Source organism: Tupaia chinensis, unplaced genomic scaffold (genome assembly GCF_000334495.1).
Source record: "Tupaia chinensis unplaced genomic scaffold, TupChi_1.0 Scaffold000555_1, whole genome shotgun sequence".
Lineage (NCBI taxonomy): Eukaryota > Metazoa > Chordata > Mammalia > Scandentia > Tupaiidae > Tupaia > Tupaia belangeri.
In genome coordinates, this window is record NW_006160067.1 from 1,830,853 (window position 1) to 1,841,878 (window position 11,026).

Below are 11,026 nucleotides of genomic sequence, written 5' to 3' on the forward strand. Positions count from 1 at the left end.
GGGCAGCCTTGTCTTGTACCAGTTTTTAGTTGTACCCATTCAGTATAATGTTTAGCTATAGGTTTTTCCTAGATGGCTTTTATTATGCTGAGAAATGATCCTTCTATGCCAATTTTCCTGAGAGTCTTAATCATAAAGGAATGTTGTATTTTGTCAAATGCTTTTTCTGCATCAATTAAAATGATCATATGGTTTTTATCTTTCTTTCTGTTAATACAGTGTATTACATTTACAGTTTTGCATATGTTGAACCACCCTTACATCCTTGGAATAAAGCCTACCTGGTCATTATGAATAACCTTTTTTATATGCTGTTGAATATGGGTAACAACTATCTTGTTGAGAATTTTTGCATCTATATTCATCAGAAATATTGGTCTGTAGTTTTCCTTTTTTGTCGTATCCTTATCCATTTTGGGGAGGAGGGTAATGGAGGCTACATGGAATGAATTTGGAAGGGCTCCTTCCTTTTTTGGATCTATAGAAACAGTGTGAGTAGAATGGGGGTTATCTCGTCTTTAAAAGTTTTGTAAAATTCAGCAGTCAAACCATCGGGACCTGGACTTTTCTTTGTTGGGAGGTTATTTATTACTGATTCAATCTCATTGCTTGTTACAGGTCTATTCAGGCTTTCTATGTCCTCCTGAGTCAATCTTGGTAGATTGTATGTGCCCAGGAATTTGTCCATCTCATTCAGATTTTCTTCTTTGTTGTCTTATAGTCACTCATAGTCCTCTAATGATGTTTTGTATTTCTATTATGTCTGTTGTAATGTTGCCTTATTCATTGTGACTTTGATGTATCTGGTTCCTTTCTCTCTTCTTAATTAGTCTAGCTAATGGTGTCTCAATCTTGTTTATCTTGTCAAAGAACCAGCTTTTGATCTCATTTATTTTTTGTATAGTTTTCTTACTTTCTATTTCATTCATTCTGCTTGAATCTTTATTTTTTTTTTTCTGCTGGCATCTTTTTTATTTTTCTGTTGTCATTTTTCCAATTCCCTGAGGCATGATGTTAGCTTGTCCTTTTGCCACCTTTCTATCTTTTTCTTGTGCGTACTAATTGTTATGGACTTCCCTTTTATGACTGCTTTTACAGTGTCCCATAAATTATGGAAACTTGTGTACTTATTATCATTTATTTCCATGAATCTTTTGATTTCAGTCTTAATCTCTTCAGTAGTCATGAAGTCATTCAGAAGTAGATTATTTAGTTTCCATGTATTCATGTATTTTTTAGGGTTTTTTTATGAGATTAATATCAAGTTTAGTTCCATCATGGTTGGAGAAGATGCTGGGTATAGTTTCTATGCCTTTGAATTCATAAAGGCTGATTTTGTGCCCTATCATGTGGTCAATCTTCAAGAAAATACCATGCAGGGATGAAAAAAATGTGTATTTTGTGTTTCGGGGGTGGAAAGTTCTATAGATGTTTATCAAGTCCATCTGATTTATGGTATCATTTAAGTCCCGAATCTCTCTGCTTATTTTTTGTCTTGTTTACCTGTCTAAAGGAGATAATGGGGTGTTGAGATTGCCAACAATTATTGTGTTAGAGTCGATGTCTCCTTTTAGATTTAGTGGTCTTTCCTTTGCACATTTGGGTGCTCCTAAATTAGGTGCATAGATATTTATAAGTGTGGTATCTTCTTGGTGAATTAGCCTTTACTACTATACAATGCCCTTCTTTGTCTCTTCTTACTGGTTTTGTCTTAAAGCCTATTTTGTACAAAATCAGTATAGCGACTCCACTCTTTTTTGGTTTTCATTTGCATGAAATACATTTTTCCAGCCCTTCACTTTTGGTCTATGTATGTCTTTATCCATGAGATGGGTTTCTTGTAGGTGTCAGATGGAGGGTTTCTGATTTTTAATCCATTCAGCCAGTCTGTGTCTCTTGATAAGAGAATTTAATCTATTAACAATCAATATTATTATCGATATTTCCAGGCTTGTCTCTACCATTAAGTTGGCCACATACTGAGTAATGTTTTTTGTTCTCTTATTGCTGTCTGTCTCTCTTTAGTTTTCTTGGTATAGTATTCCTTTCAGAATTTCTTGAAGAACTGGTCTGGAGTTGGTAAATTCTTTCAGGTTTTGTTTATCTGAGAATGTTTTTATCTTCTTTTCCCGTATGAAGGATAATCTTTCTGGATATATTATTCTTGGTTGAAATTGTTTTTCATTGAACACCTTGAATATATTTCTCCAATCTTTCTTTGCTTGCATTGTATCCAATGAGAGGTCTGCTGTTAGTTGATGCGATAGTCTTTGTAAGTGATTTGATGTTTCTCTCTTGCCAATCTTAGTATCTTATCTTTGTCTGTGGTTTTGGCCAATTTAGCTATGATGTGTCATGGAGAGGATCTTCTTGGATTGATTCTACTTGGGGTTCTTTACATTTCTTGGGTCTGGATGTTTGAGTGCCTCTCTAGACTTGTAAAGTTTTCTTCCAGAATTTTGTGGAACAGATTATCAATGCCCTTATTAGTTTCTTCACCTTCTGGGATACCAATTATTCAGATGTTTGAGCATTTTATGGTATCTAGTATTTCTCGTATAGTATCCTCAGTTGTCTTGGCTGTTTTCTCAGTATTTTTGATATTTTTTTCTAGGTCATGGGTTTTGTCTTCTACTTCCAAGATTCGATCTTCTGCATGGCCTAACCTACTTTTAATACTTTCAAGGGAGGTTTTGACTTCCTGTGTTACAGCCTTTATATCTAACAGTTCTGCTTGATTCTTTTTTATGGTGTCCAATTCTTCTTTCATATCATGGAAGGACTTCCTAATCTCTTGGAACTCAATGTCTCTTTTCTCTTGCATCTCATGGAGTTTCATTACCATACATGTTCTAAATTTTTTTTTCTGATATTTTGGTAATTTCCTCTAATTTTTTCCCTACTTGGAGATGAGGAGAAAAAAACACATCACAGAAAATAAAACTGGGTTAAAAAGTGAAAACCACATGGCATGCTCGTGTGCTGTGTAAAAGTACAGGACAGCAGAGATGGAGGTGCCTGGACAGATTCTGTCCTGGGTGAGAGAAAGAGAGAGAAATTAGCAAATTGAAAGCACAAAGAAGGAGACAGGAAAGCTGTTTTGTTTTGTTTTGTTTTGTTTTGTTTTGTTTTGTTTTGTTTTGTTTTAAAGAGGAAAAAAAGTTGGAAGGGACAGAAAAAATCAAGAGGGAGATACAGATCTTTTCCTACCTGGCTAGCTCTGAGGTCTATGGGAGGGGCCCTAGCTCGGGGAGATTCACAGCCATGAAGCTGCCCAGAAGGTACAAGATAGCAGAGATACTATCTAAAAATTATAAAATGTCACTCTATTAAGGCACCTGTAAAGAGAATGGAAACAATGGTACAAAGTGAGAAATGTTATTTCCAAATTGTATACCTGATAGAGGACTTATATCCATGTGGGATACAGCCTCCTTAGCCACCATGCTACTCGTTGACCCAGAGAGATATTTAAGCACGTGAAGAAGAATAAATGATTCTCAATGAACCATAGTAGTTTCCTAGAGAAACCAGATAATCACTAATGATTAGGGTGACAATGGCCCCAGTCTACAGAGGGCAATCCTGATGTGCACCTGTTCTTCTAGAGTACTTGTTAATTATACTTCCTTTTACTCTCAAGCATTTTATAATGTTGGCCAGAAATAATAAGGTAACTTCATCACTGAGGATAACAATAATAAATGAGTCTATATCTCCATAAAGTAGATACAAAGACCCAGGCTTGGAAATATACTAATGATTAATACTGTACCCTTGTAGGACAGGAGTACGTGATTAGGAATCCTTAATTTGTGATATGGGTGATGGAGCTTAATCATGTGATAGGGTCATTAATTAATATTTTCACAAGGGGATGCCAAGAGATATTAAATGATAAATACTAGAAAAACAAACCAAATTTGTTGGTAAAAGGATTCCAAGAGTTTGGTTGGCAATCAAAAAGGACTTGCTGAGTCCCTTCTCCCAATAACTGGGGAAAAGGACTGGGAAATGACAGAGTTCCAGAATCAGAGTCCAGAGGTCAAACCTGGCAGGAACAACAAAGGGGAGAAGCCTCAGTTAGGAGCAAGGGAGATCTGGTACAGGAAAATTTTGCCAAGGAACATTCTACTGTTTCCTCCAGCTTTTCATTAACCCAACCCACCACATGAAATTTTTTTTCAATTACCAGAGGGTATGTGCACTTGCTGGGGTAGGGAGGTGGGGTGGAGAGAAAGAAAACATTACCCAGTGAGACATGGTTACACCACAATTGCTTTTCCTCCATTTTTCCAGTCCATCAAAATTTTGGACATGCACACACACACACACACACAGACACACACACACACTCCCAGTATGTTTTTCAAGCTACCAGAACTTGGATTTGAACCATGGTCAGCCATGTGGGATCTGGTTCTCTTATGCACAGGACTTAACCACTATGGGTCTAGCCCAACATTAAGGATATCTTAAAGCATAGAGTTTCTAGTACCCAAGTAGAAATATAACTGGTGCAAAAAAATTTTTAAATGAAGTCTATTCTTGCACTGATTCCCTTAACTTAGGCCTTAATTAATTCAAACTATTCAATTATTTAAAAAATAAAACTTTTCAAATTAGGAAGTCTATCTTCAAAAGAAAACCAGTCAAATGGTTTTCTAAGATAATTATTCTGAAATAGTGTTATTTGATCTCTCATGACTTTCATACTTTAGGTGGAAAATCTGCAAGAAACTCAGAGAGAAAATGTCATATCAGCTAAATCAGTTCTACCCGGGCAACCCTGGTGTGCATAATCGGTCAATGGAAGGACAGACACCATTGTCACATCCCTCCATATCCAAGAAGGAATGTGTTCTAACTCTAAAGGTGAGTTAGAACATTTATTCATTCAACAAATACTTGCTCAGAATCTACTGTGTCCATGGCACTATGCCTACCTGGTAAACTAGGGGGGGGGTTGTGAAACATGGAAAATGAACAAAAATAGCAATAAGTATCTATAACGGTAATAGAAGAGTGACTCATGGGGTCCCTTATCTATCCATTACAAGAATGACGAATTGCCTTTGGCTCCTGTACAAGGAATAGACTTAACCCTTTAGAAGACACAGACAACACCTACTTTCTTTGCTTCTTTATCTCAGCTCTTGGGCCAGGCCCAGACCCTCCAAAGTCTCAACTTCAACTTATCCTTGGGCTTACTGAGCTACCACTGTTCCCTTCCAAGAAATTCTTCATTTGCTTCAGCTAATTTCAGTAAATTTCTGTTCATTGCGAATAAAGAAACTTCACCAAGATAGATAACAAAGGTGAAGTTGATACTTTGATGAAAGAAATTAGGACCAGCCCATGGTGTAGTGGTGAAGGCAGCCAGATCCCACATAGCCAATTATGTAGTTCAAATCCTGGACCTGATGGCTTGAAAGATAAGCCAGGAGTGTGTGTGTGCCCAAAATTCCCAGAAGAGGGAGAGATAGAGGAGAAGAGATTGTGGTATGGTCATTCCCCATGGGAGGTACTTTTTCTCTCTTTCTCTCTCTCTCCCATCAAGCAGACATACCCTCTGGCAAAATTTTACATATGTATATATATGAAAGTCACAAGGGGCCAGCAGGTGGTGTGGTGGTTAAGGCAGCTGGACTCCCACATGGTTGACCATGGTTCGAGTCCTGGACCTGGCAGCTTGCTTTTTCACTTTCCCTCTCTCTTTCTGTCTCTCTCTGGTCAACTTTAAAAACTAAAATGAAATAAAATAATGACAATGGATAAAATTTGAAAAAAAAATAAAGTAACAATAACTTATTCCTGACCTTTGGTGTAATTCAGGCCAAGAATATGGACACATGGTGCCAGACAGTGCTTCAGCTCTGCCGGGCTGACCCACGTGGGAAGGTTCTGGGTTCATGTCTGGAGACCTCATGGAACATGCTGGAGATATGTGTGTCCATGATCTGGGACTGACTAAGACTAGGGTGGGTTATGGCATGAAGACCTTGCTAGGGTGCTGTTTCTCTCTACATATATATCTCCCTCTCTCTTTCTCTGTTTCTCTTGTCTGTGGAAGAGAGAAAGAAAGACATTTTAGGAAAAAATACAGGCAACTAAAGGGGATTTCTGCGGAAAAGAAGTGGATTTAACATAAAAGGAGGAAAATTCAGTTGTAAATAAGGTATAAATATTAGTAGAAATTCTTAAACTTGGAGCTAAAGGCATACTGGACAATTTAGGTGAGGATAAAATAAGAAACAGCTGATAGTTATGAAAGTATGCCATGCCAATTAAATCAGATAGAAGTTGTCTTCTTAAAATATTGTGGCATCCCTGAGTTTTTGATTTTTTGCTTTAAGATGTTTTTGCCATAGGACATGGGTACTTCTTAGAGTAAGACAGAAACCAGAGAAAGGGAAAGTGAGAAATCACTCTCCAAGGCAGATGGTCACAATCCCTTCTCCTCCATTCTCTGTTTGGGATTTTGGACATGCATGCACATGTGCCTAGTGTGATTTTCAAGCCATGGGGTCCAGGACTTGAACCATGGTCAGCCCCATGAGAGTTCAGTGCCTTAACCACCACACCATCTGCTGGCCCCCATCCCTGAATTTTTATAAGTACATACTGAGATCCCTAAACTTGCTTTCATATGTGGAATTTTTATATTCATCCATGAACTTATAAGTAAGTGTTTCAAGCTGTCATGGAATGACACTGTCCCATTGTTGGCCAAGTGGTACAGTGATATACCTGCTTCTGCCCTCAGTACAGTAATACAATAATTGCATAATTCAAGGATTCTGTTGCATCTTTATAGTTACCTTATAAAATAGGAAGGGGAATAAAAAGATGAGCATGGGGCTGGCAGTGCTGCAGTGGTAAAATATGATGCTCTGTGATGCTGACCCACATGGGACAGTTCCGGGTTCCTATCTAGAGCCCTCCCTGACTGAGCATAGCACTACCTGCCACCACACACATACTGTGACCCAGTGCTGGATGGAACTGGGGCGGGGGGTGGGGAGTGGGGAACTGCAGTATCAAGGCACTGTTGGGGGTATCGTCTCTGTCTCTCTTGTTTATGGAAGAAATTAATGTTTTTTAAAAGATGAATGTACCAATGCTAGTAGTAAGATATTTCCCCTAAGCTTATTACGGTTAAAACCAAGATTGAAGTCATTAGCTGAGTTAAAAATAGCAGATCCTTTGCCATCAAATGAGGTCACTGGGATCAAGCTGCCAGGTTCATGCTTCATTGTAGAGAAGACTAACGTAAGGACAGCTCTGTAGCACAGCAGTAATGCTGTCTTCAAGAGGATCTGGAGTCTACATGGTAACCACAGTTTGAATCTCCACCTGGTCAACCTGAAACTCACAGTCTGACAGCCTGGAGGACTGAAGAAGGGGATCACAGCATGACTAAACCCTGTGGAGAGTACCCCTCTCTCTCTCCTTCTCTGGATCTCACTCTGCTGTGCACACACATGTGCTCTATCACAATTAAAGAAAGAAACATGTTGACTTCCACCTTCCTCATCCTACACACACACACACACACAGAGAGAGAGAGAGAGAGAGAGAATAACATTAAAGAAAATGTATAAACTTTTCCCTAAAAGTTGTGGTATATGTTCTTTGTTCTTCTTGTAATGGAATCCTCCATTATAATACCCAAGTCCATTGTTCAATATCTGCACATCTAATTTCCTGCAGAGTCTCTGGGAACTATCATGTTCAAATAATGGGCTGCCTCGATGACAACTAGCATAGAGGAAATGTTTATGGGAAACCTCAGCTCTCTTGAGACCTGCTGAAAGTCACAGCTGAAAGTAAAGCTGTTAACAATGGTTTTACTTACCTGACTGACAAATCATCTCTAAAATTACAGAAGACACGGCAAAGAGATTGCCATTTGGGGCAAACGTCTGTCTAACAAAGATGAACTGAATGGTTATCAAGTCTTCCTGGAGTCTGTAATGAGGAAATGAAATATAGGACAGAGGCTGATGTGTGTTGAAGACTTTACCTTCCTCATCCTACACACACACACACACACAGAGAGAGAGAGAGAGAGAGAGAATAACATTAAAGAAAATGTATAAACTTTTCCCTAAAAGTTGTGGTATATGTTCTTTGTTCTTCTTGTAATGGAATCCTCCATTATAATACCCAAGTCCATTGTTCAATATCTGCACATCTAATTTCCTGCAGAGTCTCTGGGAACTATCATGTTCAAATAATGGGCTGCCTCGATGACAACTAGCATAGAGGAAATGTTTATGGGAAACCTCAGCTCTCTTGAGACCTGCTGAAAGTCACAGCTGAAAGTAAAGCTGTTAACAATGGTTTTACTTACCTGACTGACAAATCATCTCTAAAATTACAGAAGACACGGCAAAGAGATTGCCATTTGGGGCAAACGTCTGTCTAACAAAGATGAACTGAATGGTTATCAAGTCTTCCTGGAGTCTGTAATGAGGAAATGAAATATAGGACAGAGGCTGATGTGTGTTGAAGACTTTAAGAAGGCAGATGTCAAAAGCTTCAAAGGAAAAGAGGGAGTGATAGCACAGAGCATAAAAGCAGGGACTCCAGACTCCAGAAGCATGCAAGCTTGGACTCCAAGCGTAAGACTTGCTAGTTGTGTGACATGGAGTGAAATGGTAACCTCGAGATCTCAAGGGTTCTCTTCTGTCAAGTAAGGACATACGGAGCGCACAAACTTCCTGAGAAAATCACTTCACCTCTCTAAGCTTGTGTTTTTATTTGAATCAAACAGGGACAGTAATGTTAAACTTCACTGCCCTGGAAAGGCCTCCATATCCCTACTTCAGTTCCATAAGCAAACCGCAACCTCCCTTGGAAGTCCGCTTCCTTAATGAATCGCTGTTACAGCCAACCACTGCAGCCACAGCTCAGTGAATCACAGACAGCCCACCCTTTAAACTGTTCCTACAGGCTAATATCAAGCTGTGACGAATCCAATTATTTCTCTACCTCATCCCCTCACTTCTGTTCTTTGGCCATCACTTTCCCTTTCAGTGCCTAAGCATCACCCTACCACATGAGTTCCTTGAAAGCCGTTCTGGGGGCTGCCCAATTCAAATCACTTTTTGCTCAATTAAACTTCGCTAAATTAAATTGTCTGAAATTAAAAAAAAACAGTAATAATATACACTACATAGACTTACTGGGAAAATTAACGAAGAAAATGTATGTAAAAACACCTAGCACTGAATTTGGCACATAGTAAGCCTTTTTAAACACCCACACCACATGCACCCTTGTTATATATAGTATTTTATGGCTGAAATTCCAAGAACGAAGTAAGAGATCAGGAGAAAGCACACTGGTCTAGCTCCGATTTAAAATGATTCGAAGATGCAATAAAGGAGGATATGATGAAGAGCAAACATAGAGGCCACCATGAGCTTTTAAAAATAGAGCTTTAAAGACCAGAGATCAGAGTGAAATTAGTTATATTTCTAAAGATGAAAAGACTTCTTCAGCTGCATTGTGAGGGACAGAATTCACCTGTTCTTTGGGAACACCTATGCAAAGTTCCCAGATAACTAAGAGAAGGTAGAGTTATGATATTTCTGTTTGAGGTCTGTATTGTCCAGCCAGAATGGTCCTCGCCTGGACGGGGAAGAGGAAGCCAGGCAAAGAGAGCGTGTATCAAATGACAGGTTAGAAGAAAAGGGGAACACGGCTACCATCCCCCTGGGGGGCTGCTCTCTCACTGTCTCTCTCTCTCTCTGTCTCTCTCCAGCAAGAGCACACTTGGACTCAAGTCTCCAGGTCCACAGACAAGGTGGCGTCTCAAGACTTTTTCCAGCATCATGACCGCAATTGCTTGGCATGAAAATACTTGCTATAATAGCGAGGGTCTGACAGTATTCTGACCCAGAAGTATGCACGGGGATAGAGACAGACTCATTTAAATAAATTGGTCTTCTAAATCGTTATAGATTTATTGCGCTTTATAAAACATATGTAGTTTACTTAGATGCTTTCTTGGGTAGGACATGTAATTATTTAAGGCAAATAAGTTCATAAAGCCACGTAACCATTAGTAGATATTATTACCCTTTACAAAAGTTTGCTTCATCCTTCTGAGGACTGACAGGGAGGTCAATGGAACAAATTCTTCATCATCCAACAAGGATTTGACTACTCAGATTTTTAAAAAATAATTATTTTATTTAACTTTATTTATTTATTTTTATTTAACCAGAGAAGGACAGAGTGAGAGAGAGAGAGAAAGTAAGAAAAGAAGCCGCCAGGTCCAGGACTCAAACCACGGTTGGCCATGTGGGAGTCCAGCGCCCGTAACCACCACACCACCTGTTGATCCCAAGGATTTGTGTACTTCTGTGCCAGGTGGACTAGGAATATAAAGGTGATCCCTTCTTTCGGTGTAGCAAGCCACACAATACGTGAGCAGGTTAGAGTTCAAAACATAGTTTGAAATACCAAAAGCAGGTGCAAGAAAATGACTGCAGAAGCAAAAAGAGATGAAACAATAACTCTGAGTTGAGCTATCAAAGAAAGGGAAAGGGGGGCTGACAGTTGGTGTAGTGGTGAAAGGCGCTGGACTCCCACATGACTGACCACGGTTCAAGTCCTGGACCTGGTGGCTTGCTTTCTCACTTTCCCTCTCTCTCTTTCTCTGTCTCTGATCAAACTGGAAAATAATAATAATAAATAAAGTGAAATAAAATTATTCTTTAAAAAAAAGGGAAAGGTTTTAGGTCTGTTTGTTACAAATAGGGAACAATTTATAGGGCACAACAAATCAGAATGGGTCTCTGACACTTTGGAATAGATAGTACAGTGATATTAGTGAGGGCAGCTGAAAGCTAGCCCTACTGAGAGGGCAGGTCTCAGAAGAACTGAGCCTCAAAAGATTAGTGGAATTTAGATAAGTGTAGAATGGCAGAGAACAAAAACTCTAAGGGAAGAAAATACATGGACAGAAAATGATTGCATAATGTTACCAAGAACTTTAAGTTCATTGATACAC

At 39.0% G+C, this 11,026-nt stretch overlaps 1 long non-coding RNA gene across 1 annotated transcript in view; it reads left to right on the forward strand.

The window, feature by feature from the left end:
• The window catches only part of LOC102475966 (uncharacterized), a 23,440-nt gene extending 13,603 nt beyond the window's left edge, over positions 1 to 9,837 (forward strand). Inside the window, exons 2-3 of the long non-coding RNA XR_335854.1 lie at positions 4,722 to 4,875; positions 9,773 to 9,837. This is a non-coding gene — a long non-coding RNA (uncharacterized LOC102475966). The remainder of the gene's footprint in view (positions 1 to 4,721; positions 4,876 to 9,772) is intronic.
• Positions 9,838 to 11,026: the final 1,189 nt, after the last annotated feature.